Raw genomic sequence first — 14,725 nt, 5'->3', positions numbered from 1 at the left:
CAATTGTGCAAGTTCTCCCACTTAAAAATATGAGAGAGGCCTGTAATTTTCATCATAGGTACACTTCAACTATAACAGACAAAATGAAAAAAAAAAAAAATCCAGAAAATCACATTGTAGGATTTTTAATGAATTTATATTTGCAAATTAAGTATTTGGTCACCTACAAACAAGCAAGATTTCTGGCTCTCACAGACCTGTAACTTGTTGTACGACGATGAGCTTGGATTGGGCTGAGTGGGAGCTGCCCTCCAGTAGGGGTGGGAGGACCAAGAGACCAGAGGTGGCAGAACGGAGTGCTCAGGTTGGGGTGTTGGGTTTGAGCTAGACCCCAACTTTCTAAGAGTGTTAAAACCCACATATTTTCAAATGAGTTTTTCACTGCCAAGAAGTTTAATTTTGTTAAAAAGTTTGTTTCTTAAATCCATTGTTGTTGAAATGAATTATTTGCATCATATCTGTTTTTCCTCATATTTCAAATAACTTGTAGAAAATACACTTTATGACACTGTCATGAAACATTATGACCATCCTGTGTCACTTTACATGGACTAAGAAAATGTGCATTATGACACTGTCAAGAAGCATTATGACCATCATAATCATATAAGCCAGATAGGCCTATCATGTAAAAAAATATATATTCTTTTTTTATTTCACCTTTATTTAACCAGGTAGGCAAATTGAGAACAAGTTCTCATTTACAATTGTCACATGCCCTTTTATCAGTCATCAGTCAAAAAGAGGGTGTCTTGCCCTGCTCCTGAAATCTGCTCCTGCATTCATCCTAGTCATCAGCAACAGAGCATTGGGGTAGACGCATGTTTGATATCAATATGTGCGAAATTACAATGCTAATTTAATATGGTCAGTTTTTTCAGAAGTTATATAACATACTGTACATACTGTTCACATGTAGGCTATGCTGTATTATAAAACAGGTTGTTCCTAATCCTGAATGCTGTCTCATCAGCGCAGGCAGAGAAGATATAAACTTGATCTCCACTATAAAAAGCAACTTGACATTGCCTCACATTTCTTTTAAACTAACATTTAGTTTTTAACAGCGGAGATTTGTATAAACGAATCTCAGCGTCAACAGTGAAAAGGCGACTCTGGGATGCTGGCATTCTATGCAGAGTTAGAAAGAAAAAGCCATATCTCAGACTGGTCAATAAAAATAAAAGATTAAGATGGGTAAAAGAAGACAGACACTGGACAGAGGAACTCTGCCTAGAAGTCCAGTATCCCGGAGTCGCCTCTTCACTGTTGTTGTTGAGACTGGTATTTTGCGGGTGTGTTTTAATGAAGCTGCCAGTTGAGGACTTGTGAGGTGTCTGTTTCTCAAACTAGACACTAATGTACTTGTCCTCTTGCTCAGTTGTGCACCGGGGCCTCCCACTCCTCTTTCTATTCTGGTTAGAGCCAGCTTGCGCTGATCTGTGAAGGGAGTAGTACACAGCGTTATACCAGATTTTCATTTTATTGGCAATTTCTCACATGGAATGGCCTTCATTTCTCAGAACAAGAATAGGCTGACGAGTTTCAGAAGTTTCAGAAGAAAGTTCTTTGTTTCTGGCCATTTTGAGCCTGTAATCGAACCCACAAATGCTGATGTTCCAGATACTCAACTTGTCTAAAGAATGCCAGTTTTATTGTTTCTTTAATCAGCACAACAGTTTTCAGCTGTACTAACATAATTGCAAAAGGGTTTTCTATTGATCAATTTGCCTTTTAAAATTATAAACTTGGAGTCAGCATACTGTCAGAAACATCAAATGCAGCACCAAAATTGACTAAAAAGTGTTGTTGGCCACTTTGAGGGATGGGTAATTAATAATCACACTCTTACTTTAATTCATTGGAGATTTTCACATCCTTTGGGAATAGTAGGTAATCATCTATTACAGTGTGTGGAACACCCATGTACATAACAATATGATAAACAGTGTTGGGCGGATTAGTTGGAAAAATAAAAATTAAGTAATCAGTAACGCAATCCCTTGGATTACTCAAAATGGGTAATGTAATTGGATTACTTTTGGATTACATTCATTTCTAACACCCAGACAGATGTTTTTACATTTTAAAAATATGCAACTAATAAAGCAGTATTTAATTTAGTAACATGTCTATTTCCAAATTGGGGACTAGTGTGATAGCATAAGGATCCTATAATTCACATGTTCTATATTCTGTTTGTGAGCGCATAGTCCCAGCACTCCATACTAACATTTTCAGTTGGGACACCAGCCAATAGTAATATTATTCGTATCTCAGAGCCATGTGCATTACTAGTTATAACCTAATGTTAGCTAGCTAACATTGAACCTGGTTGGTTAGCTACCTAAAGATTCATGCTGGATAGTAATGTTATGAGTTAGGATTATGATTCGTTGTTAAGCTAGATACATGTCTAAACAAAAGACTCCACTGTGCAAGTAACTATTTCAATAGAATGTTTATGATATCACTGTGACAACTGTCGATATATGTAGATGGTAAATTCGCTCTGGCTATCTACCCTGATTTCAGAGCACTCACGTCTGAGTGTGACAGAACGAAGAAAAACTGAGAAATTTACGAACGCTTAACACCAGTAGAATATGGCCGGTGTCAATAAACTTTGCCAAAAAATATAAATTAAATTGTTGCCAGCAGCAGAGTTGCAGTTACCAACTCTCTGGATAACATAAAAACAGCCTAACCAGCTCTGCTAGGGCGAGTAAAATGGTCAGAGCAAACTGTTCTCTCATTTGTGTCTGGAAGTAGCTAGCAAGCTAGCCAATGTTAGCCAGTTAGCTTGGGTGTTTGACTGCTGTTGTTAGGTCAGAACGCTCGCATCAACCCTCCTTTTCGTCTAGAGCGTCCAGTGTGCGCACTGCACACTCTGCTGGATGCTCTGAGAGAGAAAAGCACTGGATTTACGAATGGCTAATCTGATAACTCTCTGAGTTTACGAACGCCAAGTGTACAATGGCACTCCAGATTAAATTTACGGACACACCCGTAGTATAAACCAGCCTTTAGTCTTGAAATCTTTGGCCGATTCTGGCTGAGAGTTGGGGCACTCAGCTGAGAGCCAAACTTGGCCGACCTCATGTGGCCCGAGTCTGGGTCGCTTTCAGCAGTATTACTTATGGATAGGATGCGGGGATTGAGTTCGGGCTGATTCCGCTGAGAGTTATCTGGCCCGAATGTATAACTTGGGGCTTGGGCCGATTGGGGCTACTCTCTGGCAGATGATTACACAGACTGCTTTGTATAATTAACATTTCATTATTCATTTTTTCCATAGGTTCTGTGATCCAAAAATACAATTAACATTTAAATGTAATTCTTTAAGAGTCCTGTTTAAGTAATATTTTACCATTTTGATACATTGTGCAAGGCAATTGATGAGCATTAAAAACTTTGTGGATGGAGCCTCCCGAGTGGCGCAGCTGTCTAAGACACTACATCGCAGTGCAAACGGCATTGCTACAAATGCTGGTTTGAGACCCGTGCCGGCTTCAACCCAGAGACCCATGAGGCGACACACAATTGGCCCAGCGTCGTCCGAGTTAGGGGAGGGTTTGGTCGGCCGGGATGTCCTTGTCCCATCGCGCTGTAGCGACTCCTGTGGTGGGCCAGACGCATGCACGCTGAAACGGTCACCAGGTGTGTGGTGTTTCCTCCGACACAACAATTTTTTTTGGTGGATGGGTATAATTTGTATGTATAACATGTATAATAGTAATATTTAACATTACTAAATCGTGTAATTTGGTATACATGTATTTAAATTAGCATCGGCTGCTTCTGGGGGGATTCTGGTAAGATGCTGGCAAAGTCGGCTGATTTCCGATAGACGGAAATGGACCAGAAATGGGCAGTCATTCATTTTAATCCCGGGCCGAGTCCGACACTAGATTCCGGGCTGATTCAATCAGTTCCGGCCACCCAGAAGAGGGCCACTTCTGGTGCGATTCCTCATCGCTAGATGGGGTAACCTCAAATGTGAATCCTTACAGAGATGGGTAGACTAAAGCTTAAAAGGGTGTGAACAATTCTGAATGATTGTAGACAAAGAAGAGCTCTCCAGAATGTACCAAATAATTCAAGGGCCATATTCTCAAAAGTGAGGTTACAAGTTTATCAACTTTCAGAGCAGAATTACTTTCCCGTTGTTCCTCAACTGTAGTGTATGATATACCATTTTCTAGCTCTGAGTCTCTACTTTTATCCAATGTAAAAAACACAATTTCAAATTTTGCTACATAAGACCGAATAGAGCCGGTCGGTCACATTTTTTTATAATTATTCAAAGTGCTTCAGTAATGTCCAAACAGGAATGCATGATTATAGATATTGTAATGTGCCACCTAAACCAGTGATTGTCATGAACTTTTGGTTTGACAATTATGCAAATGCTATTATTTTACTGTGATTTATTTTTATATATAATTTTTTTGTTCAATAGAGATAAACATTTTTACATATTTTGGGCATTAATATCTCATAGGCTAAAATAATTTGGGGCTCATTCACCACCTGAGTAAGTGGTTAGCTTACTAGCAAAATCTAAATAATACAGTTAGCCATGTAGGCTAATTGATATCATTACATTTTATGAATAAAATGTAATGAATAGGCCTGAACTCACCTTAAAATTGAATTGCCGATGTGAGTGCCCTTTGTTCAATTTCATGAGTTGATACATATAATTCAGACCTACAGAAAGCTGGGAACCTCTTCTCTTCTACAGTTACAACAGTGGCTGCTTTCAAGACAGGTTTTTCCCGTGATTGTATTTTATTTGTTATTGTGCAATCAGAAAGCACATTTCTCTCCTGCTATGGCGAGAGAGAGAAAAAAAGTGCACTGCTACAAAGCAGTAAGCAAGATCTCGATGGAGTCCAGATGACTGATTGTCTTATTGACTAGAAGGCTAGGTGGAAATACTTTGGAAGCTTTGCCTATTAATTCAACTAGTTTGAATACAAAAGAAGCCATCCAACCTTGTTGATCAGCAGAACAATAGCATCTTTAAGAGAATTTGAGAAATCTTGAGGGTGTACATGCTAAATGACAGCAATTCTGACAAAGTTATGAATTATTCTCTAGATATTAGATGAAGTAATCTCAAATGTAATCAATTGCTTTTAAGAATGTAACTGTAATGGGATTTTTTTATTTTTTATTGTAATTCGGGTTGATTACATTTACTTCATATTTGTAATCGAACTCTGTTAATACCCAACCCTGAAGATAAATATTTAGGTGATTTTAAAGTGCTTAAGGTTGTAATGGGCTTTTGTGATTAATCGAGATTCATGTGTGTGTGTGCCCAAATAAACAACTCAATTCAAAATAAATATTTCCGTCCTGATTGTAATGAAATGCCCATTCACAAGAAGTTTAGAAGTAGTTCAAAGTATACCACACAGCGAGTAAGATGTTAAACATGGCAACACTCACATAACTGTAAGAGAATTGGTATTCTATCCAAGACGTTCTATGGTGCAGCTGTGCTAGATACAGTACATTGGATAATGCCGGTATTAAAGAAAATCTAGACCTCAGCCATCATCCACAGTGTTTACCATGAATGCAAACTCCACAAACAATGAGGAAAATACTTTAAAAGGCTAATTGTCATCTGTCTAACGCGGCTCGGTTTGGATCCTGGCCTTAGCCTTTTTCCCACATAAACAACAGGGTAATTTGTATTGCAAATGGAAGAAAACGGACAGATACATGGAGGGATTACATTGTGACATTTTCAAATAAAAACGTTTTCCATTGCCTGCCCTAAAGATGAATTGATATACATCTGAGTTCTGCAGAGAGCCCCGTATCCCAACTTTTCTCGACATGGGCAATTTATACCAGTAGGATTATTGGTCCCCTGTGGAATATGCTAACGCCTTAGCGTGACAGACGGCCGACCCTTAAAAAATACAGAATCAGCGGGGGAATTGGTCAAAGAGGCTTCCGACATGAGGCCAGACTGTGCCAAACTAAAATTCACACACACATTTAGTGACTGTACCTAATCGTCCTGATTCAGGGCAATATAAACACATCTGAAAGGGGCAATCTGCAGTTGCAACATCCGTTTTCTGACTTATTCATTAATGATACACACATTGATTGTTGGAGAATATAAATTCAAGCATCATGAACTTAGTTTAATTAACTGTCAAACTCCATCAGAACCCAAGCTTGTTTTACTCCAATGGTGTAAACATTGTCGTTTTAAACTAACACTGTAAAGCCATAAAACATGCTTAAAACTATAATGCCCTACAAAGGCAAAGTGAAGTAAAAAGGAATTTGGTCAATGTTCTTTGATCCGTTGTAAATTCCAGGTATATTTTCTGATTAATGTGGTATTTTGTTTCCTGACACAAGATCAAGCCAGTCAATCAGAATATATCATGAAGTACCAGAAATTGTCCGTTGGAAGAGGAAAATAATTTGAAGTCATATTTTGCAGCAGAAAAAGTTTTAGTTTCTGAACTTTCTCTTTGTAGAGCAGTATAATCATTACAGTATATATTGGATGGTCAGTCCTTGCAACCATAGCTCTATCTATGAATTTGAGAGTGGTTACATTTCTTCAGTCAAATCACTCAGCACTTTAACGAAACAGAAGCAGCTTCATTATTGTTTCAATTAAGGATTGTTCCTTTAATGAACACAACTCGTTTCATTCAACAGTATTACTGCGATATTGGTTTTAGGATGGATCTTCATTTGAACCTTGTGCATTGATTATCAAAACATCATGATCTCTTCTATAATATGCCTCAAACAATCACATACGTTTACATTGAAGTGATGAAAGTTCGAAACAGTTCTTCATTGACCAGAAAACATGACAGTGATTGAGCTCCCCTGGATAAAAATATGATAGTTACAGATTAATCCAATAGTGCTGTGTGGTATCAGAGCTATTCAAACTATTCAGAAATTTGACGCAAGCAGTGACCCCAAAATAACATACTCAGAGGCACCGTGCGTTTTAGTTCTAAGGAGCAGAGAATCAACACCAGATCTACAGAATGGCCATTTGCTTCAAGGAAGAACATCTTGCTTTAGGTTAAACCTTTTTAAAAAATGGTTTTGTCAACTAAAGGCTAGCTATGCTATTTTAGGAACACTGGGCCCTTAGAGCATTTGGGCCCTGAAGCTCACTTTCCAGAGTGATTCTTTGTTCTGCATCTCGATCCATTACGAGGAAATGATGAGCTCTCCTGAGATCTTGAAATAAACTAGATAAAATGTATAATAAACACTGCAGAATGATTCCGCCGTTTTCTTTGGGTTGACACGTTGCACAATACAACTGCGGGAGCATTCAACAGTGTTACATTATCCATTCATCTATTTTGTACCCTGCTCCTACAAGTCACTGGATGTGCATACACCACTTTGAAACTCTTCTGAGATCTTCAATGTACAACCTGAACAAACATAGTGAACAAATGTTTAAAAAAGAAAATTGAATATGCAAGCTAGATACAGCTAAATCAATTCACAGAAACTAAAAATGTTTCTTGACACTCTATCCAAAGGGAAAAATTAACCCATTAGCCTAAAACCATCTCAGGGGCCCTTTTTCTACGTCTCTTTGTTTGTTATATTTTTGTCAAAGCATGAATCAAGCATGTCAGACCTGGGTTCAAATGCATTTGATGTATGTGATTGTTTGTTATTTAAATACTTATTTTATGTGTATTTGAGTATTGTCAAATAATGTGGCCAGAATTAAACTACTTCTATTGGAAGTATTTGAAAGTATTTACAAATAATTTCTTATTAATAGCCTAATATTTGAAAGTATTTTTAAATACTTATTTCAAATTCTCTTGTCAAATACCTGGGTTAAGTGCATGTGTGTGTCAGTGAATTTTGAGTATTTTCAAATACATGCCAATACTTTCCAAGGGTATTTCCAAGTACATTCCAATATCCAACTACTTTTCCCCAAAGAAATGTCTGAAGACTTACTTTGAAATATATGTGAAAGTAATTGAGATATTTGAAATAGTATTTGAACTCAGGTCTGGCGTATGTACAGAGAGTGCGCCAGAGGTTAAGTTCCACTTCCTGCTTCCCCAAACCATGAACCCTTGGTAACCCCTTAGGGTAACAGAGTACACTACACTCGGGATCTGCAAGGATTCAGCATGGGGATGAACATTTTATATTGGGGTGGAAATTGTGTTTTTTCTTTTATTTCCATTTGACCAGCATGGGAGAGGAAGGGGAAAGCCAGGACAAGCCACAACAGGCAAGGCCCAGTGTGTCCTCCCAAAAAACAACATGCTTATTTCATTACCGTATGAAGGGGAAGCCACAACAAGGACACAATGCATGTTATTGCAATAAAAATACAAGATTAATGGATAAAAATATGGATAATGGAAAAAATGAACAAATTAGAGAGACTGCTCAAGGCTGTGGTATGTGGAGTGTCTGACAGTAGACGACCAGCTTTTTTCATACTTAAATTAGACTACTTGCTTCACGTTCTTGCTGATTCTTAGAGATCTCAATCGACTTTACTCTCTGTCCAGATAATGTCCCAAGCGGTACGGATGGCAAGTCCCATTGTTAACTAAAAAAGGTTGACACCAGGGTAATGTTCAGGAAATGGAAATGGAAGAAAACACTCTGAAAATGTGTGAAACGCCCAGTGAATTGAACCCCATGCCATATGAAATGCAGAAAACTAAAATGCTTCCATATTCCTCAAGCAGCCACACAGATGTATTATGCATTCAACCTCTCCTGTCCCTTTCACTCTTCCCCAGTACTTCCGTTAAAGCCATAGATCCCCCTTTATTTAATCTCATTTCATGTTATTTCTTTAGAAAAAAGGGGGGTGGAATCAACTGCTGCTATGGAAACGGGGTACACACGCAAAACTGGAAGTGATGGTGGTGCGGTTCAGTTCCGATTGGCTGAGGCTGGAGCAGTGCAGCGTGGGCCGTGGGGGGAAAGGTAATGTCATCAACAGCTGCCCCAGCTGGATAACTGGTCCATCCCCTTAAAGTGTCAGCAGACCACATACCGAAAACAGGAAGTATTTTCCAAAGCTCTTCTCAGACTTCATTTCAGTGTGCTAGGAAATGTTAGATACTACATAAACACAACGTTGCTTGAACTTTGGACAATTTCTTGTGTTTCTTTGGAATTTTGTGAATTTTTCCTCTTTCATTCACCTATTTGCTACTGAATTCTGAACCCTGAATGTTTGTCAGATCAAATGCCCAAATCTCCGGCATTCTTATAATCGCTGCAAGGGGGAGAGAGTCTGAAGACACAATCCTATCCACAGAAATAGTGACACTCAAATACAAAATCATTAAAGAAAATAATTTGGGTTTCTATCAGTCATTTCGAGGTGTAGATTAAATATCACATTCCAGTGTTCCAACTTGTAAACAAGGATCAATGAGATTTCTCTTAATGGGATTTGGGATTTCTCTGCACTCTTCTCTGTGCAGCTAATGGCAATTCCCACTTCAGGTATAATGCTGGAAGACACTTGTGGATTTGATAGCTCTAATGCCATACAACCTCCGACAATGCCAAAACAACCACTATGCAGGTGTCCTCTGGAGCGAATCTGATTGAATCTAACCCTTGATCATGGCCTTTTTTGAATTTTGGTTCATTCCCAACATAATATTGACTGTGCTTACAATTCCTCTTTCAAATATCCCTTAATGTCTGTGTGTATTGACATTCTCAATAAAATGCTGCATACTGCTGTTTTAAACATGATCCCTCTGAACATAACCCCACATGTGCTGGTCTTGAGCAAGTTCACTATTGTGCTACTACAGGCTCAAATTCTCATGAGTTATAGTTATGCTTCTGTAATCTGGACTAATGGCATCAGTGGTGTATTCATTGTGCAAAATGTTTAGCAATGGAAACACGTGTTTCTTATTGAAAATGCTCAGGTTAGTCCCTCCCAGTTTCATCCTGTTTGCTTCTGTTTGGTTCTTAGTGAATATACCCCAGGAATACACAGCCATTGGTCATTTTGATCAACATAGAGCAATTCATCTTGAAATGCACCCTTTGTTGTCACTTCCTTAAAGTCACTGATGTGACAAGTAGTTTGTGAAAGCAACGGAAAGCCTTCTTACACCAATCTACTCTTTTCAGATAAGTGATTACTTTTTTAAGGAAGAGAGAAAATAAAGATTTTTAAAGATGGAGTATTAGAACAGGATACTTGTGTCATGCAAATGGGCATGTCATATAAATCTATATAGCCTACACTTTCTCATTCTGAACTTCTAAACGTGAGTAGGACTGGTGTGTCTTTTTATAATGACCAGACGAGCAGCCACTCACCGATTTGACAGCTCTAAGGCAGATTCACTTCTGACATCGCCAAAACACCAGCTATGAGGTTGTCGACTATCATGTCTTTATGCTTGATCTGATTGAATCTAGGCCTTAATTTCACGTGTCCCTGAGCACTGCTACCTTTAAGTTGGTGTTGTCACATAATCAGACAATTATTGACTTGATTCCAGGCAACTGCAGAAATGTATTCTTGCCACAAATCGGTGGCAGATCTGTGTCATGGCCACTGACTTGTTGGCGAACAGGAATGTAAAATCCCAGGTGTGGTTGCATCTCAAGTGTGCTAATTAATGTTTAGGTCAATTCCATTTAAGTTCCTGTCAATTCAGAAAGTAAACCAAATTCCAATTCCTGAACAATTTGTTTTTGGAACATTTTACACTTGACATTTCACATGTGATGTGAAAAATGTGTTTTTGGAACACTTCACGTGACATTTCTCATGTGAAAATGTATTTTTCCTCTTGCACTCTCTCCTTATTACTCTAACTCTCTGTGACTCAGTCTGGGTTTGACATCAAGTTGCACCATTTTCCTTGTGGGGCAGATGTGAGGGAACAGGACATGAAATAATTGGCAATTGAATACATCCGAAATGATGCTTAGTTCATATTGGACTCGGCCATCGCTGTCTGAGCTGCGAAATTGCCAAAACACTGGTCAATCGATACACAGGCCAATCTTTCACCTGTGACTTAAGACCAGAGTTGTCTGCTGTCAGGTGCAGGAGCAGACGGCAGTGGTGACGGCAGTCACTCAAGTGACGCTCAACCCCTGTGGGGATGGATGTTTCAGTGCATTAAAGTTATAGTTGCTGTGAAACAGTTACAGATGTAGGATCTTAATTTGAGCACCCCATTGTTGTGTGTGTGGGAGGGGGGTAAGTGAATTTACACTTAAAGCATTTCAGACTTGATTTGTCCTAAGTAAAAATGTTATCAACCCCTACAAAAATGTATATGAATTATAATCCACACAATCATTCAAATGTCCTGTTGCTGCAGGATTATTTTCCCACTGTGCTCAAAATAAGATCCTACATTGTACAGCTATTGATTTATCATCAATGCATGCTTCAATCTATCCTAATTATGCTGTATTTCCTCTAGACGTCCACCAGAGCAAATTCTCTCAAGATTTCAAAAGCTTCCATTTTCATTGAAATAATATAATGATTTTCCAGACTCTTTTCAGAAAATATCACTTCTGAAATATGATATGTTACTTCCTGGAAAACTAGAATGGCAATTAAAAAAAACATATTACGGAGGATAGTAAAACTACCTCGTTATTTTTTACACCTTCCGTTTTGGACTTGACGTGTCAATGTAGACTACGGCTTATACATATACATAATAAACAATCTACAGTCCTCTCCCAGTGGGGAAAAAGGCACAGAATCCTTACATTCTAACCTGCCACCATTTAGTGTGTGAAATCTACATACTGAAGAAAACTTTCACCCACTTTTTAGTGCCTTTCTGTTGTGTCAACCATCCATCCATCCATCCATCCAAATCAAATGATTTCCACATGTCCACCTTTTGTCCTTATAAACGTTCACACAGGCATTCTATGATATGGGATAATAATCCAAAGCTGCAGTTGATTGTCAGCAATCATCACGTAGGCAAATGCCATATTTTAATCAATACATGACTTTCAAGGAGTAGGACATGATGCAAACATATAACTAACTATAACTTTCCCATTGTATAAAATGACATTATCACATTTGCTTGCTCGTTTGCCATACTAGTCTGATAAGACCATGCTTGCAACTACGGGAAGTAGCAACAGCCAAATAGGATGGATAATGTTTTTTGGCAGGTGGAATAATGTCCAATGAGGTTGCAAGGCTAAAGTGGGAGGCAGGATCAGGTCGGCCCAGTATTGTCTAATGCGGTTGCGGGGACCAACATGCACACGCACAGGGGCAGACTGGGACAAGAATTCAGCAGTGGCATTTTATCCACACCAGCACACATTACTGTGTGCACCGCCAATCTCCCCCACCACCACTATACACACACACCCCATTCCCACTGTAAGAGGGTCCTGTGTGTCCCTGGTGTAGAGAGTCAGGCGCAAGACAGCAGAGATGAGTAATCAACGTACTCATCTCAAAATACAAAAAATACAAGGCAAAAATTACGAGCCCACCATAACGGACTGATTTACACAAGAACAATCACTCATAAACAAACATGGGGAACAGAGGGTTAAATAATAAACAGGTAATTGGGTGAGTGAAACCAGGTGTGTAAGACTAAGACAAAAAAAATGGAAAATGAAAAGTGGATAGGCGGTGGCTAGAAGGCCGGTGACGTCAACCGCCGAACGCCACCCGAACAAGGAGAGGACACCCACACATACAGTCGTGACAACCACACATACACCCTGAGTATTTCCCAACCATTTCTGTACCAGTGAAAAACTATTATTTATCATAGTGATTAAATATTTAAACAGAATTATATGCCCCACTAACATTAGACAACTATACAGAAAACCCCTCAAATTGCTAAAGTAAATTAAATCCACGATGAGAGAATAGTCAAAATAACTGATAACTAAAATAGCAGTGCAGATGACCCTTTTTTGCTAAGACATGAGAAATGATATGTTCACATGTATTACATTTAGACAAAACCTTTATACATGTGAGGAGAATAATATGTTTTCACCTCACATGTGAATTGCAGATTCAGATGTGGAATTTGCACTCTCACATGTGAAAATCTAACTCTCACATGTGGAAATACTTATTTTCCACCATAATTTGCAAATAAATTAATTCAAAATCCTACAATATGATTTTCAGGATTTTGTTTCCTCATTTTGTCTGTCATAGTTGAAGTGTACCTATGATGAAAATTACAGGCCTCTCTCATCTTTTTAAGTGGGAGAACTTGCACAAATGGTGGCTGACTAAATCCGTTTTTGCCCCACGGTATATGAGAATGCAATTCATTGACTACAGCCCAGCGTTCAATACCATAGTGCCCTCAGAGCTCATTAATAAGATAAGATCCCTGGGACTAAACACCTCCTTCTGCAACTGGATCCTGGACTTCTTGACGAGCAGACCCAGGTGGTAAGGGTAGGTAACAACACATCCGCAACGCTGATCCTCAACACAGGGGCCCCTAAGGGGTGCGTGCTCAGTCCCCCCCTGTGCTGGCTGTTCACTCATGACCTCACGGCCAGGCATGACTCCAACACCATCATTAATACATATTATCATTACTGCTACTCCTTAATTACTTGTTACTTTTATCTCTTATTCTTATCCACATTTTTGTGAAACTGCATTGTTGGTTAGGGGCTTGTAAGTAAGCACTAGACCTGTTGTATTTGGCGCATGTGACTAATAAAATTTGATTTAGGCCAGGATACAATCTGATTGCGCTTTGTCAGCTATGCGTCATTTAAAGGTTTGATTGAGCCGACATATGCAATGTTTACTGTGAATGCGGTCTCTGCGCACGTGGTAACATTGCGTTTGAAAGGAGAAAAGCTGACAGCTCAATTTGATTGAATCGCGGTCATAGTCTTTAATACTACTAAAGAAAAATTTGCTCTGCAGCATGTAGATGCACAGAGAGCACTGCTAATGCTGTTTTTAGTTAAACACAGATCACAAGGAAAGAGCATGAGATTGATAACATTACATTGCGCCAATGAGCCAGTCTTTGATTAAACGATAGGTATCCTTTACAATGCACCCCTCGGTCAAAATATCTGTGATCAAACAGTGAATTGTAAGTAAAGTTCCCTTTCTGTTTGACTAAAACAAATCAAGCTTTATTTATATAGCACATTTCAGACATGAATGCAAAGCAATGCACTTCACAGCAACGAACATAAAAAGATGAAACAAAAGAGTAATAAGAAAAACTGAAAGACTAGAAAAGCACCCGAAGGAAAAGCAAAGCTAAAAAGGTGTGTTTTAAGATCTTGTTTAATTATGGCCACAGTTTCAGCCTCCCTCAGGTTATCTGACAGGCTATTCCAGAGACAGTGGGAATAATAACTAAAGGCTGCCTCTCCATGCCTCTTGGTCCTAGGCTTTGAGAGAGTTAAACTGCCAGTGCCATAGGATCTCAGGGACATACTGGGTGCATAACTCAAAAGCCGTGTCTGATATGTATTGGGGTGCACAATCCTGGATTGATTTTTAAAACCAACAGAATAATCCTGAAATTAATTATAAAACTCACAGGCAGCCAATGCAGAGACTTTAAAACCGGTGTAATGTGTGGTTTCTGTCTGGCATTGGTCAGTACCCGTGCTGCAGAATTCTGTATGTTTTGTAGTTGACCAACGGCTTTCTTGGGTAGACCAG

The sequence above is a fragment of the Oncorhynchus clarkii genome, chromosome 11 (genome assembly GCF_045791955.1).
Source record: "Oncorhynchus clarkii lewisi isolate Uvic-CL-2024 chromosome 11, UVic_Ocla_1.0, whole genome shotgun sequence".
Classification (NCBI taxonomy): domain Eukaryota; kingdom Metazoa; phylum Chordata; class Actinopteri; order Salmoniformes; family Salmonidae; genus Oncorhynchus; species Oncorhynchus clarkii.
Note: the sequence above shows the minus strand (reverse complement) of the source record.